The sequence below is a fragment of the Mauremys reevesii genome, linkage group 2, assembly GCF_016161935.1.
Source record: "Mauremys reevesii isolate NIE-2019 linkage group 2, ASM1616193v1, whole genome shotgun sequence".
In the NCBI taxonomy this organism is placed as follows: domain Eukaryota; kingdom Metazoa; phylum Chordata; order Testudines; family Geoemydidae; genus Mauremys; species Mauremys reevesii.
Window position 1 is genome coordinate 196,535,869 of NC_052624.1, and position 25,845 is coordinate 196,561,713.

A 25,845-nucleotide genomic window follows, 5' to 3' on the forward strand; every position below is an offset into this window, starting at 1 on the left:
ATGCCTTGATAGGCTGGGGTAGAGGAGAAGGTGAGGTTTCTCCATATGCCCTTGTCACTCATTTGGCTGTCCTGTGAGGAAAAAGAAAATTGATTAGCTCTTGCAGCCCTCCCCCACCCACTTCTGTATATGAAGCCCTCACAGATATGCAAATCCATCCTTGTGGCTGTGTTCCATTCTGCTGGTATGTCATGATAAATGAACATTAATATTTCTGGTCCAAAAAAGATGGCTTCATTCTGGCTTAATCAGAAATTTCACCCTACCTTGTTAAAACATATCATATCATGACAATTCAAATCAGTCCCTCTTTACAGAAGGAGATTATTTCCCCTTTACTTTACTCCCCCTTCAAAAGCATTAACATTTTCCTCTCTGTTTAAAAAAAAATATTCTTACTGAATTCTCACAGGCTGCAGATAGTCCAGGTAACTCATCACCCTGCTTTCATACAAAAAATTATCCCAGGCTTAGTCTGCACTAGAAAAGGTTTGCCAGTATAACTTATACCAGCAAACCCTTCTGCTGTAGCTGCATCTTATACTGGCAAAAGAGTGCTTTTTCCTGGCATAGCTTATACAAGCTAAATAAGTTATACCGTCAAACAAGAGCAAAATAAGCTGCATCTACACTGGGGCTTTTGCCAGTAAAGACAGCTGTAAAAATTAAATAAAAATCATATCTATAAATGACATTAATATACCATGGAAAAGATTCTAATAGCCTGGCCTCTGTAAGCCATATTGTTTTATTTAACCAGCCACAAGCAAACAAAATACCTGCAACAAAATATCCACTCAGTCAGTCAACTACATTTCCCAGAGGACCATGGAGTTTAGGGTCAAAGTTCACAATTCAGTCCCATATATAAAAGGCCCCAGCTTCCTACTGTGCTCCATTACAAACAGGTCTAAACTACAAGGAGGATATCAACAGTTTTCTAGTGTTCTTTGCCTGCAGTGGTGTATAAGCAACTCTGCAATCCAATTTGTGAACAGTACAAGGTACCTTTAAGTAATACCTAAAACAATACATTGTACCCTTGCTCTCTGGTTTGCATATTACAGCATTAAGTAATCTCTTAATTACTTTTTTTCTGAGAAACCAAACTCATTAAAAATATTGAAGTCCTCTTAAAGAAAAAGCTTTAGGTCTTTTATCATGCTATTTAGTTAAAATAATCCCAATGAAATATCAATGTTTCTAAATTATTTTAAAATATAATAGGAAGTCTGCTAGTTCTTAAAAAATACAACACTCTCATTCATTCACATAACACTCCCTCTCTGTCGTCCCCCCCCCCCCCCACACACACACACACAAACATATACACTGGTAGTGATCAGTTTCCTGTCATATGCGGACTACCTCCCATCCAGGTAGTTACTGACTCACAATATTTTAAGGAAAATTTGGACCAGAAATAAGTAATATCAGGCTAGTAGTTCCATTTCCTTATAGTAAGGAAAATGCAAAATTCTATAAAGCAAACCTTGGCTTAAGGAAGGGGCAATGTGTGATATCACTAAGAAGCCAAACCATGGCTAGTAAAACTTAATAATTGTTGCCGAGTCAAGTGTAGGGGACCAAATGTATGTATGTTAGCTAAGTGAATTACTTCATCAGTTTTGATGGCTATATGAATTGTCCTACACTGGGCTATGTGGAAACTTTAAAACCCAGAAGAAAGGTTCTTATGAAACTGGTAAGTGTAGGATAGGAAGAGATCAGAAACCAAAACTAGGGTAAGTAGTGCTGGTCATGGGGGGTGATGTAGCTAATTTTGTGATGGAAAATTGGTATAAAAAAGGTTACAGATGCACACAGTTTTGTCGAGTGACTCAGTGATGTTTGACAGTTTGTGGAAGCTGAAAGGCTTTGGCTGAAATAAAGAGTGAGATGTGTAGAGAAAATACTGAGGGTGTGGTAGCAAGGGAGAAAGATGTAATCAATAGTGATCAGGTTTATGACTGAAGAATATACCTCAGAATCACTGGCAACAGCTGTTTCCTGTGTCTGTAAACATTTTAGTGTTGATGGCGAGCCCCGTGAATTGTGCTAAACAGTCCGTGACAAATATAAACCTGTCTTCGTGCGACACTAATCTCACCAACCTCCTCAAACAATGTTTTTTATCCTAGTCTATGTCCCTCACTGACCAAACGTATGTCTAGACACAGACTAAAAAAAGTTATACAAGTTTACTATCAAATTTGTATCAAGTTTCTTTATATCACTTTAATCAAAATCTCTTTAAAAAGGGAAAGTTTTCTAATATTTCCCACTTTATCCTTGTCTGAGTATTTCCTCTTCCAAAATGAGCTTGGTAGTGTCTCTGCTCCTAATACAGTAGAACCTCAGCGTTTTGGACACTTCAGGAATGGAGGTTGTTTGTAACTCTGAAGTCCGTAACCTCTTGTTCAGTGATGGGGTTGGGGCTGCAGCTATTGGGTCAGTTCAGGACTTCAACCCCGTGACTCCACTCCAGGTTTCAGCCTCGCAGAGAGTGCCAGAGCTCAGGGCTTCAGCCCTATGGCTCCGTTCCCAGTTTCAGCTCCACGGAGGGCACTGAGGCTTGGCTTCTCATGACTCCACTCCGGGTTTCAGCTGTGGGCAAGCCAGGGATCAGGGCTTTAGCTACAGGGGGAGCACTGAGGCTGAAACCAGCACTCCCGCAGTAGCTAAAGCCCCAGCGCCCCCTGTGAGGCTAAGCCTGGAACAGAACTGCAGGGCTGAAGCATTGAGCTCTAGTGCTCCCCCTGGGTCTAAAGCCCTGACCCCCCTCACCCTGTGGCTGCAGTCCCACCCCCATCATGCTTGAAGTCTGGAGCCCACCAGGACTAAGGCTCTGAGGCCCCCCCGCTGCCCTGCTGGTCCCTGGAGTTTTTATAGTATGTTGAAGAGGGGCTTCCGAAAGAGAGAGATTGAGAACCCCTGCAGTACGGTATTTGCTGTTTTTTTTTCTCTGCTGCTGCCTGATGACTTCCACATGATGTCCGGTTGATGGGTCGGTCCATAACTCTGGTGTTTGTATCTTTGAGGTTCTACTATAAAAAGAAGGATCTTCCAGCACTCAATCTTTCCCTTCAGAGAGAGAAAGTGCATGCATGAGTGATTTTTGATTTTTGAATGGCCCAATTTATTGCATTCTATGCTACAGGCACTACTTTTTAAGTTGTGCTTGGTGCAACCATATGTCTGTGTATTCAAAAGAATGGACTGACCTTAGAACATGAAAGTTCCCCTCACCTGGTTATCTGGATAAAAACAGGTCCATCATATGGATTATTTAAACCAATGCTTCCACTGTATCATGTTTTCCACTTGTGGCACTTCAGTATTGGTGCCATAAAAAGTATTGTATTTTTCCTTCCTTATCTCAGAAAGGTGGTTGCAGAGAGGAAATGTTTATCATCACTCATGTTTGCATAGCATGTATTCAAAGTGCCTGGTGAGAGGTAAGTAAGCAAAAACGTCATTGCATTTAGTTGAACAAGCTCTGGGAAATCAGTAAGGGTTGAGAGAAATTTACGAAGGGACATCCATTGTGCACTCACCTCTTTAAAAAAAATTAAGACTGAAAAACATTTTCTTTTCAATATATATGGAGTACAAAATTATGCTGTGTCTGCCTTCTCAATACCTTTGTAAGTTTTTTAACTTTATTTTAACACCCCACTTGATTCCTGTTATCTGGTCAGTTTGCCATTTGTTCAGCTGTTGTTGTTTGACTTTGCCTACTGCCTCCTTGGTAGTCACTAGATGTTTTGTTTTTGCTAATCTCTTGTCCACTGGTCAATCAGTTGACACTGTTCAGCTTTGTTTGTCCCTTGTCAGCTTGGGCATTGTTGGCAGAATGTTGGGAGTATGTTTTGTGTCTCTGAATAATCCTACCTAACAGTTGCAGTTCCCTTCAAAGGTTACTATTTCTGCCATGTTAATATGGGAAATTCCACTGCAGTATTGAGGTCTTAGTTTAAAAAAATGTTGGAACAGCAGTTCTATTAGAGCACACGTAAACACTTGAAGGATGATACAATGTGCTGTAATATTGAATTGGTTACTGATACAACTTGTGTTGCTTCCTATTTTCACTTGATGTTAAGGAGTGTTTTCCTGAATGAACTATGACCAGAATTGTGGAAGATATTGAGTTTTATCAGCAAAATTACTGAGCACAGAGGCTTGCTTTCAAGTATTCCACACAGCATACTAGAAATAAAAAGCAACTGGCCCAGTTATGTCAGCTACTCTCACAGTTCCCCCTCTGCAGTGGGGAGGCAGAAAGCCTTTGCACCAAGGAAGATAAATTGAGCATAAACAGACCTTGGTTCTCAATTGCTGCTTATTGACCAATTTTCTACTGGAACCTTGAAGGCTAGTGATTCTTGGTTTTTTTTATAATCCATGTTTACTTTTTGCCACCAGTGTCAGTCCAAAGAGCTGAAGAAAAATATTTTAGTTTGTGAGGGGAGTTTAAAGGGTAACAAGAATACGACAGAAATTAGCAACCTACCATTTTCTGGACCAACTTTTCTCCTTCCCAGGGCTACCTGGGAGGGGGGGCAAGTGGAGCAATTTGCCCCAGGCCCCGGGTCCTTCAGGGGCCCCCACAAGAGTATTTCGGGGCCCCTGGAGTGGGGTCCTTCACTCGCTCCAGGGGTCCCAGAAAACTCTCACAGGGCCCGGGCCCCTGGAGCTTCTTCTGCTCTGGGTCTTCGGCGGCTGGGGGGCCCCCGCCGCAGGTCTTCAGGGCACTTTGGTGGCGGGTCCCGGAGCGGAAGGACCCCCCGCCGCTGAATTACTGCCGAAGCGGGAGGCCCCCACCACCGAAGACTCCAGGCCCCCTGAATCCTCTGGGTGGCCCTGCTCCTTCTTTTATTTTACCATTAGAAGAGTTAGAAGCATTTCTTCTATTTTTGCTGACTGCTTCACAGTTTTTCCAAATAATGCTCTTATTGATACGAGCTGCCTATTTCAGGATTTAGATTAAGATTCACCCAGAGTATAGCTAATTCACTTATTAATTTATTAAGGCAGGGGACAGTTTAATTCAGCAGATTTTTTTAATTTTACTGCAGGACAACATTCCTTAAATACAACTAAATATAGAAAATTAGTAATCTTAGTGTGAAATTGAAGAGGGCAACAGCTGGAATACAGAATGACTGGACTTTTAGGTAAAGCGAATTATAAAATAGTAAACTGTGTGATTTCACATGTACCAAATTGAGTACATATGGCCCTGATCCTACAAACACTTACACATCTGAATACTCTGATTGAATTCAAGTGTTTGCAATGTTGGGGACTCTGGTTAGAAGTTGGGCTGCCAAAGTAATTTGTGGACTCTAGAGAAATGAGTATGTCTGGGCTATTTTATGCAACCCAGTTATCATATGCCAGACTACCATCTCCATACAAGTGGTGACCAGGGGACTCTTCAAAATACGATCTGCATTTTAACTATTTAAATAGGAAAGTTCTGAGCTAACTGTATTTCACTCAATGGGAATAGTTGTGGTATAGTCTATGATTGAGAGTAAATATCCTACCAAAAATAGTTTTACAGGTGAGGTGGCATTTTCCAGGGAATTTCTGTTTCCCAAGGTAAAACTTTTCTATTAAAAGTTTGAGAATTTTATTTCTGTTAGACATGACTTTCTTGACTACATTTGGCCCCTTGATAATATAACATGGACCTGGGATTCATTCCTATCTTAACAGCCTGTGTGGAAGTCACTTTTCTGTATCAGTTACATTTTTGTATGACCTAAATGTATCAGATATAGAATTCCAAGAAATTATGCCGATATTCTGAGAAGCTCAGGGAAGGAGACAGTTTTAGACTGTTAAATTGTATTTATAGATCATAAGTGAAGCCTTCCTCTTCCTTAGTCCTGAGCTGAAACTTTTAATGAGTTACAAAGTCAAGCCCTGATCTGCAAGCTGTTCCATGTGGTCAAATCCTGGCGTTAGGGTCCACCTGTGTGGATCAGCTGGTGGGTCTGGGATCTAAAATAACAACTTTCTTGTCCTATGTGGCTGGAAGCTCTAATCTGTTCCATCCTATCTCACTTTCTGGATGCAAGAGATGCAATCAAGTTATCCATATGGTGGCTTCTTCAGTGCTAAATTCTGATCTCACAGCATAGTCACTTATTGCTGCCATGGGCAGTGGTATGGCCATCTGACATCTTTGTATAATCAATCACCAAGATGTGCATAGGGAAAGAATTCCATGATAATCTTTGCAGCATCTAAAGCAAAGCGATTTCTAATTATAAGAGACAATACCCATGTTACCCTCTTTAAAGCACTGGCCTGGGGCATACAAGAAAAAAAATCTATTTTCTAGCACTGCTATGTCTCACCTTTATGGGCACACACCAAAGAGGAATAGAAAATAAATAGCACATCATTTTGCATTTTTATAATAAGTTTGAAACTAAACACTAGGAAACCTTGTCAGCCCCTGCTAAGCTGATTCCAATTAAAGCTTCTGGCAGAGTTCCAGCTGTTTTACTACCTCAAATAGCACTGAACATAACAAGGTTTATGAAGCATTCAAAAGTCAAATACCCTATTACCATAAATATGTAGTGAAATCAACTCTTCTACCAATTTTCGGCTTTCTTTCTTTCTTTCATTTATGTTGGGCTAATCTAAGATGATGTCTGTTTCTTTTGGTTTGTCCTTTTTTATGCATGCATGGAAAGCAAAACAAGAATTAGTGTTTGAACAGCACATGATTTACCCTGCACACCTACTTCCTGGGGCAATTTTATTATGATACTTTCTATCCCATTCTATTTTTGATATAAACATTTTGGGAGCCTGTTTCCTATTGTAGTACTGATTCTGCAGCAGAAGGCAGTGTGTATTTACATTAATCTATCCTGAACTACTTGGGAAGCAATCTGCAAACCTGGGCTGCTAATGCCAAGGTTTTGAGTCGAGTTTGTGGCTTTTTCAGTATACTAGTAATTCAAACACAAATGGAACAAAAGGAAAAAATAACTGTGAATATCAGAGAGCCAGTATTTTTTTTCCCAGGACCATTTTGGCCTATACAATTCTTTAATCTGTTGTCGTTCCTATTTAAACTGAGAGGAGTTGAAGGGTCTACTTCTTTACAATTTCCACTGGGGAAACCAGTGCTTTGCTTGACAACATTAGTTGCTTTTTGTCACCATGTTGATTAAAGCAGTAGAAGAAAGAAAGTGAATGTGTTGTAAATAGAGCTGGCTAAAAAATGGACATTCCTGTTAGCCTAGTTAGAGAACTCACTCAGGGCTGTAGGAGACCCCGGTTCAATTCCCCCCGTCTGCCTCACGTGGAGCAGGGATTTGAATCGAGGTCTCCCTCCACCGTGAACACTGAGATATGGGGTATTCTGTGGTGGATGTCTCTCACTTGCCTCTCCTGTTGAAGCTGTTCCACTTTGTATGAAATACGTAATCACAGGCCAGAGAGAGCAAGAGTGACTTTACAACCCAGTGGCTAGGGCACTCACCTGGGCTGGGAGAAAACCAAGTTCCAGTCCATGTTCCAATGGCTATTTATTTATCCAAAGTGGAACAGCTTTGACAGCAGACAAGAGATTGAGAACCCCCCCCGAATATGCCATATCCCGGTTGTTGGAGCACTTACCTGAGAGGTGGGAGGTATAAAGCAGGGATTTGAACCCACCTCAGGAAGAGTTTGAAACGGTCTCCCTCACATCCTAGGTTAGTGCTCTAACCACTGGACTAATGGTTATCAGACAGACAGCACCACCCTCCTGTGCTTTGTCTGAGGCCCAGTCCAGTTGGTGTTCTCAGACCACTCTTACCGAATTGGGCACCCCAGGTGAAATAGGTGGGAGACCACTAATCTGAGTATCCTGCTGGGGATTAAGTGTCAACTAGGCTCCTGGGTGTCAGGATTTAGGCAGCTGCGTATGACCGGCGGCAGAAATATCAGTACTTTGGGGGTTTTACATGCAAATTTAGGCTCCTACAGGGTTGGCAATAGCTGGGGGTGGGCAGTGCTGAGGATCTAAATTTTGGATTTTTGCACTTAAATCTCTTTGTGGATCCAGCCCTAACCCTCTCTCACTATCTTTAAATGAGATGCATATTTTCAAACTCGTTCAAGTTAAACTGCATGTGTCACTTCATCACATCACAGCTTTGTGTAATTGTGAAATTTCCCACTGTGCTTTACTGTATTTATTTTTCCTAAAACAAGATATAAATTCTTCCACCAATAACACGGATAATAAAGGACCTGATCCAAAGCCCATACAAGTCAATAGAAAGACAGACTGGTCTTAGAATCAGGGCAATAATGGCTTAGATTCAGATAACTCAGTTGAAGTAAAGATCAAACAAGGAGTTCCTCTTTTAAAAAAAAAACAAAAAAAAACTGTTTCAAGCAGAGATCGCACCCAGTTGTTCTCCAACATAGAAACCCATAGTGTCTTCCACTTTACAGTTGTGAATTTTAAAGAATTCCCTATCAGAACGTTCAAAGTTGATTTTAGGGAATCTGATGTTTTTAATGCAGACTTCCAGAACGTACAGACAGAATCACAAGTAGGGACAGAAAAACCTTCAAAGATTCAGAATTTGGGTTTAGTTTGGAATGGAAGTTTTATCTGAATCATTTGAGTCTCCCAGGGCTGAAAAATAGGCTATTCTTGTGATATTTCTACTGCATTCTCATGGTATCTTAGCATAGCCTGGTTGCAATTAGAAAAAAAGCACTCATCCAAAGGTTAATTTTGTGTTTAGTTGTAAACCCATTCAAACTTCAGGGATAGGGTGGAGGAGAAGGGGAGAAACCAGTTTGCCTAATCCAAAATAGAATTGCCCCTAATTTAAGTACTAGGCCTGGTCTACACTACAAAGTTAGGTTAGCATCATAAATTACCTTGAGTCAACTTATTTGTTCATGTGTCTACACAGAAATTTCTTTCTCGCTGAGGTAAGGAGCCTGTTACAGCGATGCAGTAATACCAGCTTCCTGAGCAGCATTGAGCCCTGGCTGACATACTGTGTTGGAAGCAGCACAAATGTAGACACTGCAGACTCTTGTCAACCAAACAATCGTCCAGCAACTGTCCCACAATGCCCAACAGTGACTACTCTGGTCACTCCACTGCCCAGGGTTCACGGAGACCAGAAGCCACCTCCCTCCCCCACCACCAGGGGCGGCTCTACAAATTTGGCCGCCCCAAGCAATCATGCCCGGGAGGCGCCCCCGAGCCGCGGGAGCAGCGGACCTGCCGCGGGCATGACTGCGGAGGGTCCGCTGATCGCGCGGCTCAGCTGGACCTCCCGCGGCTGCGGACGGTTCGCGGGTCCGGCGGCTCCGGTTGACCTGCCGCAGTCTGAGACCAGCGAACCGTCCGCAGTCATGCCTGCGGCAGGTCCGGTCGTCCCGAGGCTCCGGTGGACCTCCCGCAGGCATGACTGCGGCAGGTCCACCGGCCCAGCCTGCCGCCCCCCTGGGAAAGGGCCGCCCCAGGTGGGTGCTTGCCCCGCTGGGCTCTAGAGCCGCCCCTGCCCACCACCCATTAAAGACGCTGCATATTTTTGAAAGGCCTTTTCCTGATTGCCCAACTTGGTGAGCCCACCTAGCAGCTCTCCCTTATTGTGTGCAACTCCCCAGCTGACCACGCTGGCTATGTGCTCTCCATGCACTCCTGCCTGGAGAAAATAGGAGGCATTGGCTCTCCTGGGCCTGTGGGGAGAAAAGTTTGTGCAGGCACAACTACAGACCACTTGTGGAAACCTGGACAACTATAAGACTTCACAAGGGACCTCACACAAAGGGATCAGCAGCAGAGCTGTGTGAAAATGAAGGAACCGTGCCAGGCATGTCACAAGGCCAGGGAGGTCAACAGTTGAGCTGATGCCGTGCCACATGCCTGCCACTTTTACAACGAGTTGCGTATCGTACTTGGCAGAGACTCCATCAGCAACCACAGATACCTCATTGGAGCCTGAAACAGAGATCCCTGTTGTGAACAGTGAGGAGGAGGAGGGGGTACATGTGGTGGTGTGGTGGACATGCAGCTATGCCACAGGCCAGGATATTTTTGAGACTCCACTGCAGTTTAGCCAGTCCCATCAGCTGAGCATAGACAAGCCCAATCCAGGGGTAGGTAGGAACCTCAGGTACACATGTGCATGCTGCATTCTCCCTTAAAAGGTTTAAATGAGACGATGGCACTCAGGACACAGGTATCTACTTTGCATTGCTTTACTTGTACCTATCTCTTCTCATACAACAGAGGTGGATTTAGCTGCTTTTCATTCCCACGTATGGTTAGGGAAGGGAAGGAGGCTTGCAGAGCCATTTGTTTTATGTACAGAGGTATGTCCCTTGTATCCTCCTGAGACATCTCGATTAAACTTTCATAAAAAAACTCTGCAGTCCTCTCCCAGAGGTTTCTTGGGACGGCTGCTTTATATCTTACTCTACAGTAGGAAACTTTCCCATGCTGTTCTGCAATTAATTTGGCAGGCATCATTGCAGTAACAGACTAGCAGCATACCGGCCCAGGCAGCATACCGGCCCACGCCAGCAGCACCAGTGTTCTCAGAAGTGAGATATCAGCTAAAATCACCACTGCCTGAGGAAAATAGCGCCAGTGCTCAGTGTCCTGTACTCGCAACTATGGAAACAGAGGCTGAAATTTTAATGTTTCCTACAACCGAACAGTTCCCCCCTCATTTCTCCCCACCTGGTGTGCCATGCTTACCATGGCAGTGGCTTGAGAGCAGTGCTGTGCAGAGGTGCTCCAAAGCTGAAGTGTCAATAGGTGTGTCTTATTTAAAACTCGTATGGGAATAAGGGATTTCTGAAATTTAATTTTCACTTGTCACTGAAACTATGATACATCCATCTGCTTTACAGGGCTGTCTGGGGGGGGGGGGGGGAGCGGCAAATGGGGCAATTTTCCCCAGGCCCCACAGGGGCCCCCACGAGAATATAGTATTGCAGCTTTTTTTTAATGGAAGGGGCCCCCAAAATTGCTTTGCCCCAGACCCCCTGAATCCTCTTGGTGGCCCTGCTGCTTTATTGGTAGTTGTAGTCTTGAGGGTTGCCCACTCTGTATTCATGGAACACCTGACCCTGACACATTGCCTAGAGTCAGAGTCCTGTGTAGCAGGAGATGATTAATTGCCCTATACAGTTACATGATAGCAGCCCCCCACTGAGAAGTTTCTAACACCAAAATGATTTCCCACTGACCTATAGCAATCCAATGCTGCAAGTTTCCACAGTGCAATCACCAATCACTTCTAAACTGTCAATGCAGCCTTCATTCTGCTCTCCGTGTGCTGGAGGGGATGAGCTCAGCACACAGATGCAGGAATGTGGCCTTTCGCATCTGAAAGCTCTACTGTCACTGTTCATTGTCCCAAATCTGCATTATGATGCAGTCACACCAGTCAGTGCTTGGTTCTCAGGCCCATAAGCAGTGCTTCACCATCTGCAGCTGCTTAATAAATGCTACCAACAACCATGAATTGGTTTTTTTGCTATGTCCTGTAGCAATCTGTCCTCAAAGAAATCATCATGTCCCCTGTTGTGGTACTTCCTGTAGCGCCACAAATTCTGGAGGATCATTCATCCTGCATTTGCTCATGACAATAGTGCAAAGCTGTGAGGCTCTATCCTTCTGTCAGAGATGACAGACAGCTACTAGTGATATGCAGGTTTGTGAGATTTAAAAAAGGTGTGAAAATTATGGGCTAAGAATGGCATTAAGGGATGGAAAAAGTTGCATGACAGGAACTTTATCCATTGTTCCCAGCTGCACCCCCTTGCAAATTGTGTGTGCTCCATAATGCATTGCAAAAATTCCACATAAGGTATTTTACCGGTAGGGGGCACACGGCACACTGGGATACCAAGCCATGGTGCACCGCACTTTGTGGCCACACAAACACTTCTGGTGAGTACATGTAGCATCAGCACAAGCAGGCGCACACACAAGCTGCACATAACTTACGTCCACCAAAGTTTACAGTGTAGACATGGCCCTCATATTGCTTTGGAAACAAGATAATGAATTAATAAAAAATAGTCCATCACCGATATTCTTGTATAATAAATTGCAAGTTTTAACCTAGCAAATGCTTCATGCATCCTCTCTCTTAGAAACCATCATGATGCTCTTTGACAGACATAAGGGGTCAGGCCTTGTGTTTGGTGGAGCTGCCGCCCTGGGAGAAGAAATCTGGTAGTGCAGAGGGCGCTTGTTCCTCTTTAAAGTCTCCCTGGCCTCAGCCCCACAGCAGCACAGCAGGCCCAGCAGCTCCCAAGCAGCCAGAGGAGGCAGCAAGCTCTGTGGTTCCCAGGCCGCTGTTGCTGATGCTCTGTCAGACTGCCAGACTAGCAGGGTGCAGCAGTGCTCTGGCAAACTGTTACTGTCACAGTGAGGGATGGCGCTCTCTAGAGAGCAACAGCAGCAGGAAACGGATACATTTCTTTTTTTAAATCTTAATTTTGATTAAAAAAAATACGTATCTATCCCATCCATCCAGGCCCTTTTCAATCACCAGGCCCCTGGGTAATTGACCCCTTTGCCCCCTCCCTGCCCCCGTTGGCAGGCCTGTAAGGGGTTTGCTTTCTAAAATCCTGATCTTTCAAATATAAGTGATTTAATTACTATCTTTTTAAGGATTAAAACAAATATAAAACTTGTTCAAATGAAACCTTGCATAAGTACTTTTGTATTTAGTCTTAATCTTTCTGAACAGAGGAAATAACAGTAGTGTTAGTGAATTGCAGCATGTTAAAAATTTGTGATGGGAACCTGATTTCATTTTATATGGGGTCTAGTACAGATATTTACAGGATGATTCCTTTGTACTCTGGTTTTTTCTTTCTTTTTCTTTCTTTCTTTCTTTCTTTCTTTCTTTCTTTTTGGCTGATAGCAACCTTTGCAAAGCTGATATTTGATGCAAAGAGCTCTATTTAGTTTGTATTTAAGGTCTGAAAAGGAAAATATGGTCAATCCCATAAGGAAACTCCATAGTAGAACTCCTGATTATTTTATCCAGGTTAGCACAGAACTGCATAGCTTTACAAAATATCTTACTACCTACTTTTCTTTATTAAGCCTACCTGGATTTTGTGATTTGCACAAATAGTAAACAGTAAAGTTTACTTCAGTGAGCTCCTTAAACAGTAAAATCTACCTAAATAATTTAATGGTAATACATTTAGATGGCATATGTCAATTACCAACGTATACAAAAGCTTGATAATTTAGCTGGAGTGTACTCTGTGTGTCATTATTTCTTTTCAAACCTCCACTGTTTAAATTTAGGTTTAAAATGTCTTTTCTTCAGAATGTTTTGGAATCCTTTAGGAATTTATAGTGTTTTGTAAATAAGTGGCTCTCTATTTTATTTGCACCATTGTTCTGACCAGATTGCATATTCTCTGTTAATTGGGTCTTGAATTGACTAGTGTGCCATTGTAGATTTGCTCCATGCCTCCTGCACACTGAATTTATTATGGACTTCATTCACATCTGCTCAATTGTTCAGTCTGCTAAACCCAGTGCTTCCCAAACAGACACAAAGGCAGATAGAAAGAGAGGGGGAGAGAGGAGACACAGGGCATTTGTGTAAATTCAAGTTATATATATGAAAGTTGATTTACCATAACTAGCTTTCTGTTAAATGTCCTTAGTTTATGGTGAGATGCTAATCTAAACAGCATAATATAGAGAACCTTATTTTTTTGGCAAAAAAAGCATCTAATTAAACAAAAAACCAATCAGGTGACTTTGTTTTTGCTTTCTCTTTTTTTTAAGTAGTGATAAAAACAGTCATGCAACATGTCATTTTAAGATTAATAGACACAGGATGCAAGAGATACAACATTTAGAGCATGAAGAATCATCAACTTGCAACAGCGTCTGAGGGATGTTCTTGCGTTTCAAATGCTTCATTGCTTCATTGAGTAGTGAACACAGCAACTCACTCAGAGGCAGATGTTGTGCTTGCACGTATTGCAAATGCAAACAATTCTCCAAAGTATGCAGAGAGAAACAGAAGACACTGTCAAATATTCTGGAGGGAAAAAAATTAGAATTTGAAAATTAGATACCACAGGTATGTGACAATAAAGATAGGGGGCTTTGAAAATAGATTTGGACTATGATAATAAAAGGGTTGAAAACAAGGTATTTGAAGTCAGCCTTGGTGTTTTGGACAAACAGAGAGCTTGTGAGCTGAAGGATTTGGAAGGGATATAAATCTTCCTGCTTGGGACATAAACCAACCTTTAATGAGGTCTAGTGGGTAAATTATTCCCTGTGGGTAATTTATTCAATAACTGCCTATGGGAGGCCATCTTGAACCATACTCTGAGCCAGCTGATACCAGCTACTTTATGAGACACGATACAGGACTAGATGGACTGCTGGTCTGAGCTGATATGGAAGTTCATGTTTAAGGACATCATAATGTTCACTTCAAAAAATTGCAGGACTAGTGGTTCTTAGAAACTAAAAAAAATGCATAGAACAAAACAAAGGACCCTGGGGCTGAGTCCATTTCGGGACAGGGGCCATCGTTTAATTCTGTTTGAACAGTGTCTAGCATAATAGGGTCTTGGTCGATGATTAGGAATCCTGGGTGCTACTGCAATACAAATACATCATAATAAAACAAACAGAGTTGACATAAGGAGAATTTTATTTGGTGCCATATTTCTTACCCATACAACGAACTGTACTCACAATGTTATCCATCTGTTCTTCAGAGTGTGCATATGGAATGCTTCAGTGAACATCAGATATGGAAAAAAATAAGGGAAATTAGTTTAAGCCTATAGTGTTATTTTAGAGTGTGCTCTAATGATAAAGCTAAGATAATGTTGTCTGTAAGCGTTTTAAATTTGTAATGATACAGTATCTTTATGCTAAGGAAAAGGCCCACCATGAAAACAGAATAAAAAAGGAAAACAAAAAATGGGGGAAATGTTTTGACTGGTTTAGAGCAGGGCTTGTCTCTTGATGCTTCAGTATCAAAGAATTATACAATGACTATTGGGGTGTCACCTCTTGTGTCTTTTGCTCTTTACACAACAGCAATGTGAAAGAATCTCACAGGCACAGCTGGATCCCATATAACCATGCTTACTAAGTGTAGATAGACAGGCAAGGTCTAGCTACCTATCTGCTACATACTACAGTTCTAGCTGGTTTCTAAAACATAGAACACACTGAACACACTAGAAGCCTTACAATTGTTTAAAGGGATATTACCCAATTGCTATATACTACATCATCCCTTTAAGTAGAAGCATCAGCCCATGGAATCCTTTTTGTTAATAGATTCCAAGGTCAGAAGGGGCTATTGTAATAATCTAGTCTGAGTTATATAACATAGGCCATAGAATGTCCCCGGAAAAATTCCTAGAGCATCTCTTTTAGGAAAACATCCAATCTTGATTTAAAAATTGCCAATGATGAAAAACTCACCATGACCCCTCCCTGGCAAAAATGTACTCCTTATTTCCAGTCTGAACTTGTCTAAGCTTCAAGTTCTACCATTGGATCATGTTACAACTTTGTCTGCTAGGTTGACGAGTCCATTATTAAATATTTGCTCCCCATTTAGGTACTCAATGACTGTAATCACGTCACCCCAACCTTCTCTTTGAGCTCCTTGAGTCTATCAATCTATTATTTTATCTCTATAAGGCACATTTTCTGAACCTTTAATCATTCTTATGGCTCTTGTCTGAACCGTCTCCAATTTATCAACATGCTTTTTGAAGTGTTGACCCTGGGACTGGACACAATATTCCAGCAGCAGTCTCATCAGTGCCCAATAGGGAGGTAAAGTAGCCTTTCTACTCCTTATGCATGTACCTACTCATAAATTGAGGAAATGAAGCAGAGCATTCCAGGGTCACCAAGGCAGTGGCAGTTGATCTGTGCACAAGGAACATTTGTCTATCAATGCCTCAAAGCTCCTTGCACCATCATCACCTCATCCTTGCACTTCTGTACAGGAGCACGCACAGTCTTGCTCATAGTATTGATCAAAGAAGCTTCGAAAGCTCCAGTTTAAGGTAGTACAACTTGGAGATTTGTAACAGACAAACTTAATTATTTATTGGTGGGCAGAATGCATCAGATGAATTTTGAATATTTCTGAGCCTCGTGATTTTTTCAAAAGCATGCAAAAATAGTAGAATGCTTTTACTATCCATGTACCATCTAGCCACAACCATCAATGGGCTATTTAGTGTGATTTTCTTTCTAAACAGAATATAAACAAACATACATTAAACAGGGAAAGAAAGGAAACTTAGCCTTGATTCCCTTCTCACTGTAACTCCTTTTACACTGGTGTAATTCCATTGACTTCAGTTATTCTTGATGTATATCAGCATAAGTGACATGAGAATCATGACCACTGAATTTAATTTGCTTGCCTTCCTCTGGATCATTGAGCTGTGATCATAGAATCATAGGACTGGAAGGGACCTCAAGAGGTCATCTAGTCCAGGCCCCTGCACTCATGGCAGGACTAAGTATTATGTAGGCCATCCCTTACAGGTATTTGTCTACACTGCTCTTAAAAATCTCCAATGATGGAGATTCCACAACCTCCCTAGGCAATTCATTCAAGTGCTTAACCACTCTGACAGGAAGTTTTTCCTAATGTCCAACCTAAACCTCCTCTGCTGCAGTTTAAGCCCATTGCTTCTTGTCCTATCCTCAGAGGTTAAGAAGAACAATTTTTCTTCCTCCCTCCTTGTAACAACCTTTAGAACCATCCATTAGAACCAGGTGGGCATATACCACAAAATCAATTTCCTCAACCACAAAGAGTGGTTCTTCAAGTTGTAGTCCTTAGCAGTAATCCACTATGGGTATATATGAGTTCTGTGTGCCTGAGACTGGAAAATTTTAGCAATGTGTGTTGGTCCATTCATGAATCCTGTGCATCCTCATGTTCTGAACTGAGGGCATAAGGGGAGGAGGTCCACTTCTCCAGTTCCTTTCTACTGCTCGGGGTCTGAGATGGAATCCCCAGTGTCCACAGCTATGCTAGTGTTCCACTTTGAATTGACCCTTTTCTATAACTAGTTTATCTTTTAGGTAGTTAGGTTTTGGCAGTTACTACTTAATAGTTTTTGGGACTCCTCCTCCATTTCCCCACACTATATTCATGCTTATATTGCCTTGAAGGATCCCTCATTCCCTCTAAGTGTAATATTTGTCATTTTTTTCCACCCCAAATCCAGTAATCCCATGAATTCCAGCTTTGAAGACCCCTACTGGAGAGTACAATCCAGTCTGAGACCTGGATCGTCTAACTCCTCTTTCTCCCCCCTCCCCTCCCCCCCGTCCATTGGCTGAAGCAGAAATGTAATGGTAATAATGCACTGTGCCACCAGGGGGCACTGCAGGGGTGAGGACCCTCATATCACACTGCTAGTGAAAATTTTCTGATCTCAGGCACCTGGAGAACATGCATGCCCAGATTAGAATACTCACAGAGACCATTCATCTCAAGGAACTCCAGTTACTATTAGATAAGTAACTTTTCCTTTCTTTCCCTTCTGAGCGTCCATATTTCATTGTAGGTGACAAACAAAGGTGGTTGAGAAGTGCCTTTACTTGAGGTTAACAATTCTCTTTCTGCCTCATTCCCCTGTTATCTCATAACCTGAATGGCTTTGATTGGGAGCACTGGTCAAAATTATTTAGATTTCTACACTTCCTCTAAAAAACAACATTAAAACCAATAAGCAATTATCTTAATGTTGATGGCTAGGGGAAATGGTAGGTAGTTAAAGATTATCTTGTTGACCTTTCCTGTCTATGACACTGGTGAAAATCAAATTCTCTATTGTGAGAGAAATTAGTAGGCAGATTGTTTTTGTTTTGTTTTTAAAGATCTTCAAATTATTCTGCATAACTAGCAGTCTTTTTGCTCAGGGGAAGCAAATGAATGTGTTCGAGAAACTAACTACTATTTGCCCATACAGGAGACAATGCCTATAAATCAGAGGTCACTGATAAGGCAGCACAAGGATGCATCTTTTAGTGTGTCTGTCTAGTGGATTAAAGAGGATTATAGAAGCCTGCTTCTCAGTTTCGATCCTTTGACGTATCCTGAAACTGCACATTAAGATTGCTCAATTATTTTACCTTTATAAAAGCAGTTTCTGTCAACAGTCATTGAAAATCATGGATATACTCAGTTAACCCAACATTAGCATTCAGAACCTCCATTTGCTTGCCACTGGTGAGAACAAGGGAGAGATGGTGTAGTGGGCAGCTGTGGAAAGGGAAGGACAGTGGGGAATGGCACTGTGAGAAACATTGCTGGTATGGGACATTGGTAGGCAGAGAACCCTGCTGGGTGGATGTACATTCTGGGGTGCAATGAATTTTCTCAGAGTTGTGAGGTCTGCATTGTCCAGTCCGTTTCTGGCCTATTCAGAGGAATAATAAGCTTTGTTTGCTCCTTAAAAAAGACAATACCTAACAGCTTGTCACATGAACTGGAATTAATAATCACTTCAATTTAAATACTGCAGTGGGTTGGTTTAGATCAAAATGAAACAAGTTTATTAACAGCACATAGGTTAAGTGATGCCAAGTAAAAGAAATAAAAGTAGAGATAGTTACAGCAAATAAAAGTGAAAAACTTTCATCTAAACGTCCAAAACTCTATCTTGCTAGCCTGTATTTAAGGTGATTTCTCACCAATCACTCTTTGTCCAGCATGGTCTGACTGTCTCTCAGTCAGGACCGTCCACAGAAGTACAGGGAGTTGGTTCCCCTTGTCTTTCTAGATGAAAGATCTGACTGAGAGACAGTCTGCCATGCTGGACAGAGTCTCTTAAAGGTGCAAATGAGCCTTATTATTCCTCTGAACGGTCCAGAAAAGGGTTGGACATTGCAGAGCACATGGTGTGAGGAAAAAACAGGACTGGGAGTGTGTTGGAGTCATTTGGCTAGTAGATACTAGAGTGGTAGATACCAGAGTGTGGCTGAAGTGTAGCAAGCAAGCTGCTGAAATCCGAGTGTTGAGCCAGATCTTCTGAACTCAGAGATACTCGATGTGTGTTTGTACGTTGGTTGTAAATGTCCAGGCTGTGAGCCACAGCAGCAGAGCATTTAAGGCAGCCAGGATTACAAGGCAGGTTGTGACACAACCCTTCAGTGGTCTGGATTGCACCCCAGAATATGCTAGTGGTGTAGTCATGTCAGGATTTACAAACAGAGTGACGTTTTAACTAACATTTACACTTTAAGCACTGGTGAAATAGTTTTAAGTGATTTTTAAGTGAAAAGAGTGAGAACAGTCAAAGAAAAAACAGCTCGATGTTTTCTGTTTGCTGATTTCGGGTGAGAGAGACAGAACCAAAGATGCAAGATGAGCAAACAAACGTACACCAAATGCACCAAAAACCAGGAGACTTGAGCTCAGATTGCTACATAGTCTATGCTGGAAAAAAGCCAGAGGTTAATAAACCTCCTAATGGACCGTGACAACCCATGGAGGAAGGTGGCTTCCTGAGATCCATCTGAGGTCCCAGAATCTATGGCATCGGGAGGAAACAGGCCCTCCATCTTACAAGTGAACATAAAATGGATGCAGCTGGAGAGCAGGAGAGAATGCAGCTGGAAACCAACATGAAAAGGACAGTGGATGACACAATCCCTCACTGGTCTGGACTGCATCCCAGAATGTGATAGGAGGTTGTACAGAAGGAACAAGAGTAAGGAAGAAATAGAGCTATAGAAGAGCAGCACCCAGAAAAACTTCCTATGGCTCACCGGCAAAAGCTCCACTTTAATGGACTACTGGTGGTTCATTTGAGCACAGCTCTGGCAGTACTTCTCTTCTCGGGTCAGTAGGAGCCGTGAGGCAGCCAGGTATGAAAAAGGAGATATGGAGTCTGGCTAGTTGGCTGAGCAGAGAGGATTTGCAACAGGGTTAGGGACTGGGTAGCAGGGACCAGAGACTCAGCAGGGAGCTTCATTGCTTTGCCTTGATTTCTAGTTCTGCTCCCTAGCAGCCAACCTCTGTATATTAGTATTAGCTATACCCAAACTCTCTCTGCCCTAACATCTAGAAGCCCTCTTCTGCTTTTAAGCTTTAGGAGGTGAGTCCAAGTCCGGCACACTTCTCAGATCCATCAGACTGAGACTTCCAACAGGTGAACCATTTGCCAGAGGGAGAAGCTGTTGACCTCTGTTGTTTCCTGGTGTCCAGGCCCAAGTGGGGTTCATTATTCAGCCTGTTTACTGAGAAGGCCCTGGCCTGGGCTTTCCCTCTTCTGGAGACTTCCAGCCCCTTGCTGAGGTGGCTTAAAGAGTTCACCTGTGCCATGGCAATTGCTTCCAATGACCTGAATGGTACCAGCTCTGCTGAGGGCATACTTCAGAGCCTACGCCAGGGGAATACACCAGTTGCCAGGTTTACCCAGCACTCAGCAGCCAGCACTAGATGGAATGAAGCAGCATAGTGCTTCCATTTCAGACACAGCTTGAATGAAGAAATCAAGAATGAGCTGGCACGGGAAGATCTGCTATCCAACCTAGATGCTCTGATCAGGCTGTGCATCAGCATCGATGGTCATCTGGCCAAATGCCAACTAGAAAGGGAGTCCATAGGCCAACCAGGTTCTACCCTTCCTTGCTAATGCAGAAAGGAGCCAGCGATGAACCTTAGGCTTATATTGTGGGGAACCTGGGCGCTACTTCCAAGGATGCCCAAGTAACACTCATGTCCTGCACCAGTCAGGAAAGCCTCTTCTGTCAACTGGTACCCTGGTCATGTCAGTCAGTGAGATACCACCCTCCAACTTTTTCTTTGGTTATGACAAAAGTTAAGCTGAGGGCACTGGTCTACTTGGGCCTCTACCAACTTCATAAGTTTGCTGAGACCCATAACATTCGTAATTGGCATAAGAGCATCCCTGATTTGGTGAAATTTATTCACAGATTCCCCCCCTCTTCTCTGGCCCAGTTATTCACCAGATGACCCTGTTGTCTGTGACCACACTGCAGGGCCACTGGGAGGTTCTGCAATTTGTTCTGATGCATGCCCCTCACTCCCCCATCATTCTTGGTATTTCTCGGCTGGTCATCCACTACCTACACCTCTAGTGGTGCTCTGTACATCAAGATTCTGCCACTAGTCATGTCTCCCAAGGTTGGTTGTCAGGCCGGCATCCCCTCGAAATGCTGCAGCTGAAGCGGGGCTTTTGAAGGGGTCTACTGCCCTCTCCATTACCCTTCATCCACTTCGGGTATTCTGGAGAAATATCAATACTACACTGATGTCTTTGACAAAAAGAGGGCAGATGTCTTGCAACCTCATCTCACTTACAATTGCCTGATCAGAGGCAGGAACTGACATTCCCTTCAGTTGTATTTACTCGCTCTCAGAACCAGAACTCCAGCATTCTAGGAATACTTCTATGAGAATTTAGAGAAGGGCTTTATTCATCTTCTACCTCTCTGGCAGGAGCTCCGATCTTTTTTGTGACAAAAAAAGACTGTACCCATGTGTTGATTGCCAAGTTCTAAATAGAGTAACAGTTCAAAATCGCTAACCTTTGCTACTTATTAATGAACTTTTTGAAAAACTTCACTAAGCCAGGGATTTTCTAAACTGGACCTTCATGGAGCCTACAGTCTGGCTCATATCAGAGAAGGAGATGAATGGAAGGTGGCATTTCACAGTCGATACGGGCATTTTGAGTATTTAGTTAAGCCAGTTATTTAATGCTGCAACTACACTTCAGCATTTTGTGAATGACATTTTCCAGATTTGTTTTTATTTATTTAGATGATATTCTTGTCTTCTCCAAAACCAGAAGCCACATGAGTAACAGAGTCACCTTGTCCTTGACGGACTCTGCCAGAATCACCATTATGCAAGACCAGAGAAATACAAATCCTATAAGGACATGCTCGGGGTCCTCGGTTAGATCATGTCCCCTAGGGGCCTAATAATGGACCCACAGGAACTGTTTGCCATCACTGGGTGGAGCAGCTCAAAGGACATAAAGAGGATTCAGTAGTTCCTTGGATTTGCCAATTTTTATTAGTGCTTCATTAAAGGATTCTCCCAACTGGTAGCACTAATAACCATGCTCCTTCAAAAACAGGCTCACTTTGCTTGATCGGTGGAGGTACAGTATGCCTTCAATCAGCTAAAGAAAGCCTTCACTACAGCTCCCGTTTCTGTGCATGCAGACACCACCAAAACATGGCATACTTTCTCAAAATGCAGGCCTCTGTAATCAATTCCATCCTTGTGTGTATTATTAACCCCGTAGAAAAGAACTACGAACTCTGGAACAAGGAGGTACTCACAATTAAAAGAGCATTTGAAGAATGAAGGCATCTTTTGGAGACGATTCAGTTCCCAGTCCATGACCTCACCAAGCATAAGAATTTAAAATATCTTCAAACAGGCTATAATTTTAATTAGCATTAGTCCTGTTGGTCACTTTTCTTTGCCAGGTTTGATTTCATCATTACCTGCCACCTGGGTCATGAAACAGGAAAGCAGACATCCTTTCCTGCAAGGACGAATACACTGCACTGGACTTGGCTCTCCAGAATACTGTGCTTTGATAATCTAATTTTATTTATGAAACCACAGCCTAGGATTTGATGTCCCTTATTCAGATTCTATTCTCAAAAGACCCGCAAGCAGCCAAAATGTGTATGACCCTTGATACTTCCAATGCCCTGTTCAGGTCATGTTTCCATTTGCATGATGGTCTACTACTATATCATGGATAATGACTCTACATTCTAGAAGATCAGCCCAGACTTGAATTGTTAAGAATGTGTGCCATGACATGCCACTTGCTGGCCATTTGGGTCACCATAAGACTTGGAACTTGGTGGTACAAAGTTTTTGGTAGCCAGAGGTGAAGACTGATGTGCAAAACTCCTGTGAGCTGTTCTGTCTCAGCAAGTGCCCACGCCACAGCCTCTGCCTGCCCCACCCCAATCCTGGCCCATGGTCTCATTGAACTTCATTATAGTGCAATGTTGAAAGTGAGGTAGCTCTATCATCTTGGTAACCACTGACCTTTTCACTAAGATGGCACATTTTATTTGTTTGCTCTCTCCACACCATTCAGGAATCAGCCTGCCTTTTCCTAAACCATGTTTTTCAGCTCCACACATTGCCAACTGAAATAGTGTCTGCTTGAGGCCCACAAGTCACTGTAAGCACCTAGGAATTGAACTCTTCGCGTTCTCACTCTACCACCCAATGATTCTTCAGACATATACGTCTGTGTTCATACTGCTTGTTAAGTTCGCCCTCAGTCAGATCTTGCTGAAAGGAAACAAAAACCATGGGCCAAAATTCATCCCTGGACTAAGTCCACTAAACTAGGGATGAATGTAGCCTATGCCTAACATATACCCCCCTCCTCCCCTTTTCAAAGACCCATCAATGTGCATACCTGAGGGAGAATTAAATTGTGCAAACACCATATACTGTGAACATTAACTTCAGGTCTTATTCCTTGGATTATTTTGCTGTGATGGGATTTGTCTTGTTTACCCCTACTACCTTAAATGTTCTCATTTTAGAGGTCATTGAAATGCAAGGCAGAACCTTAAGGCCTCAGAAGGAATTATTTATTAAGAGTTCATCCTTGTAAGATGTGCTCTTTTATCCTGCACTAAAACCACAACTGTCGTGTAAATATATGCTTCAGGAAAATTTGAAGGCCAGAAATGCTATCGGTTGAAGGGCTTATAGGTCTCAAGTAGTCCATGTAAAGGTCAATTAGTATAGGAAGAAGGATTAATAAAGAAGATATGAAGCATAAGAAACTTAGCAATTGAGCTGGGAATATGTATGCTAATTGCCTTGTCCCTATCCCAGTTCAAAAACAAGCTTATTCATAATGCAGATCAGGTTGACTGATGTCAGAATGTCTCAGTAAAACGTCTCTGCCTTCTAAAAGAGTATATAATTCTGTTTCCCTAGTGTATTTCTTCATTTATAGGCTGTCTGAATTGAAAAGGCAGCTGTTTTATTTTGGGAATTGACTGCAAGGGCGATTGCTTTCAGGTGAAATACTTAATAAATTAAAATTTAGGGAGCAAGATAAACTCTACTTAGGGAGAAGAGCTCTAATGAGTAAATTCAAAAGGAAAAAATTCAGTCTGGTGGTTCATGCTACAGTTCTGTGTGTAATTGGATTATTAGAGGGTGGGAGGTGAGAGGGTCTAGTATTGATTAGCTCTCTCAAAAACATCCTTACTGAAAAAGAGAACTCAAAACAGGAGCCCAAAACATTTTGCTGTGCAATCTAGAGTGGTCACCTTCAGATGCTTTACAACTGCCTTAGATCACTAAACAATGTTACCTTTAAATTTGCAGTTTTCTCTAGGGAATAGTGCAAATACAGAGGTAACATGATTTAGTTATCCAAGGCCAAATTGACAAGTTTTTCTGGGCGATCATGCTGAAGTGGTAGTCAGCAGATGCTCCTATTTACCTTTTCTCATAACACTACCTCAGGGGGCCATGCAGTGAAGCTGAAAGGCAGCAAAACAAAAACTGACAATAGCGAGAGAACTTTTTTACAAAACAATTAATTAATCCCTAGAACACATTGTCCCAATCCATTGAGTCCAGTAGGATTCAGAAAAGAAGCAGCCAGCTATGGGCTTGATTTTTAGAGGTATTGCTCACTGATAGATCCTGTGGATGTCAAGTGTGGATGTGGATGTTCAGCACTTTTGAAAACCAGGCCATGAACCAATATTCATATATACATTAGCTAGAATAAACATTTATAAGGGATGGAAACCACCATTTCAGGACACAAAACAACCCCTAACTGCCTGGGCTTAGGGGAAAAAAATCTCCACTTGGGCATGTCACTGCCTAAATGTGCCTTAATATAAGGGTTTTACATCTTCCTCTAAAGGAGGGGTTCTGAAACTGGGGGTCGGGACCCCTCAGGGGGTTGCGAGGTTATTACGTGGGGGGTCGCAAGCTGTCAGCCTCTAACCTAAACACCACTTTGCCTCCAGCATTTATAATGGTGTTAAATATATAAAAAAGTGTTTTTAATTTATAAGGAGGGTCGCACTCAGAGGCTTGCTATGTGAAAGGGGTCACCAGTACAAAAGTTTGAGAACCACTGCTCTAAAGCATCTGGTATAGGTAATTGATGGAAAAAATATGCTAGAATAAATGAACCATAGGTCTGATCCAGTGTGGCAAAATCAAATGTTCCTATGTAGTCATCTACTTACAAATAGTATACAGTGGTATCTTAGCATTAAGGAAGGTGTTTCTAGGAAAGCCTAGAAATATTTATATGATGTGTAATAATATTAAAAGAATGACACCACCTGTGGACTGCACTTCAGTCAGGCTCTTGTTGCAAACATGGCACCAAATGACATAGAAAAGAAAAAACATTGCCTACTTTAACAATGGGGGGAGGGGCGGGAGGTTATTTCAAGTGTTTACCTGTGTTTGTTTAGGGCCTTGCCCAAGGGGCCTATGACCCTGAGCTCCTGAGCATTACTGTAATAAAAAATATTTCATGATGATGAAGAACAGGATTAAATTTGTAAAACAGCATAATCTTACATCCCTAAATTACCTTGAACCACACTGAAGTGGAAGGCATGGGAACCAAGCTTAGAGTATGAAGATAGTTTAGTCCAAAGTTGACTGCGTAGAGTTACAAGGGGATCTCACAAAACTGAGTGACTGGGCAACAAAATGGCAAATTAAATTCAGTGCTGACAAGTGCAAAGTAATGCACATTGGAAAACATAATCCCAATTTT

General features: G+C 42.3%; 2 long non-coding RNA genes across 2 annotated transcripts in view; one reads left to right on the forward strand and one right to left on the reverse strand.

Moving 5' to 3' along the window:
• The first annotated feature begins 912 nt into the window (after window positions 1–912).
• Window positions 913–25,845, forward strand: part of LOC120399639 — a 147,343-nt gene continuing 122,410 nt past the window's right edge. Inside the window, exon 1 of the long non-coding RNA XR_005595266.1 lies at window positions 913–1,004. This is a non-coding gene — a long non-coding RNA (uncharacterized LOC120399639). The remainder of the gene's footprint in view (window positions 1,005–25,845) is intronic.
• LOC120399637 lies at window positions 13,820–15,213 on the reverse strand. Its single transcript, XR_005595265.1, has 3 exons — window positions 15,077–15,213; window positions 14,756–14,795; window positions 13,820–14,084 (listed from the first exon to the last, which is right to left on the reverse strand). It is a non-coding gene; the product is annotated as an uncharacterized LOC120399637 (long non-coding RNA).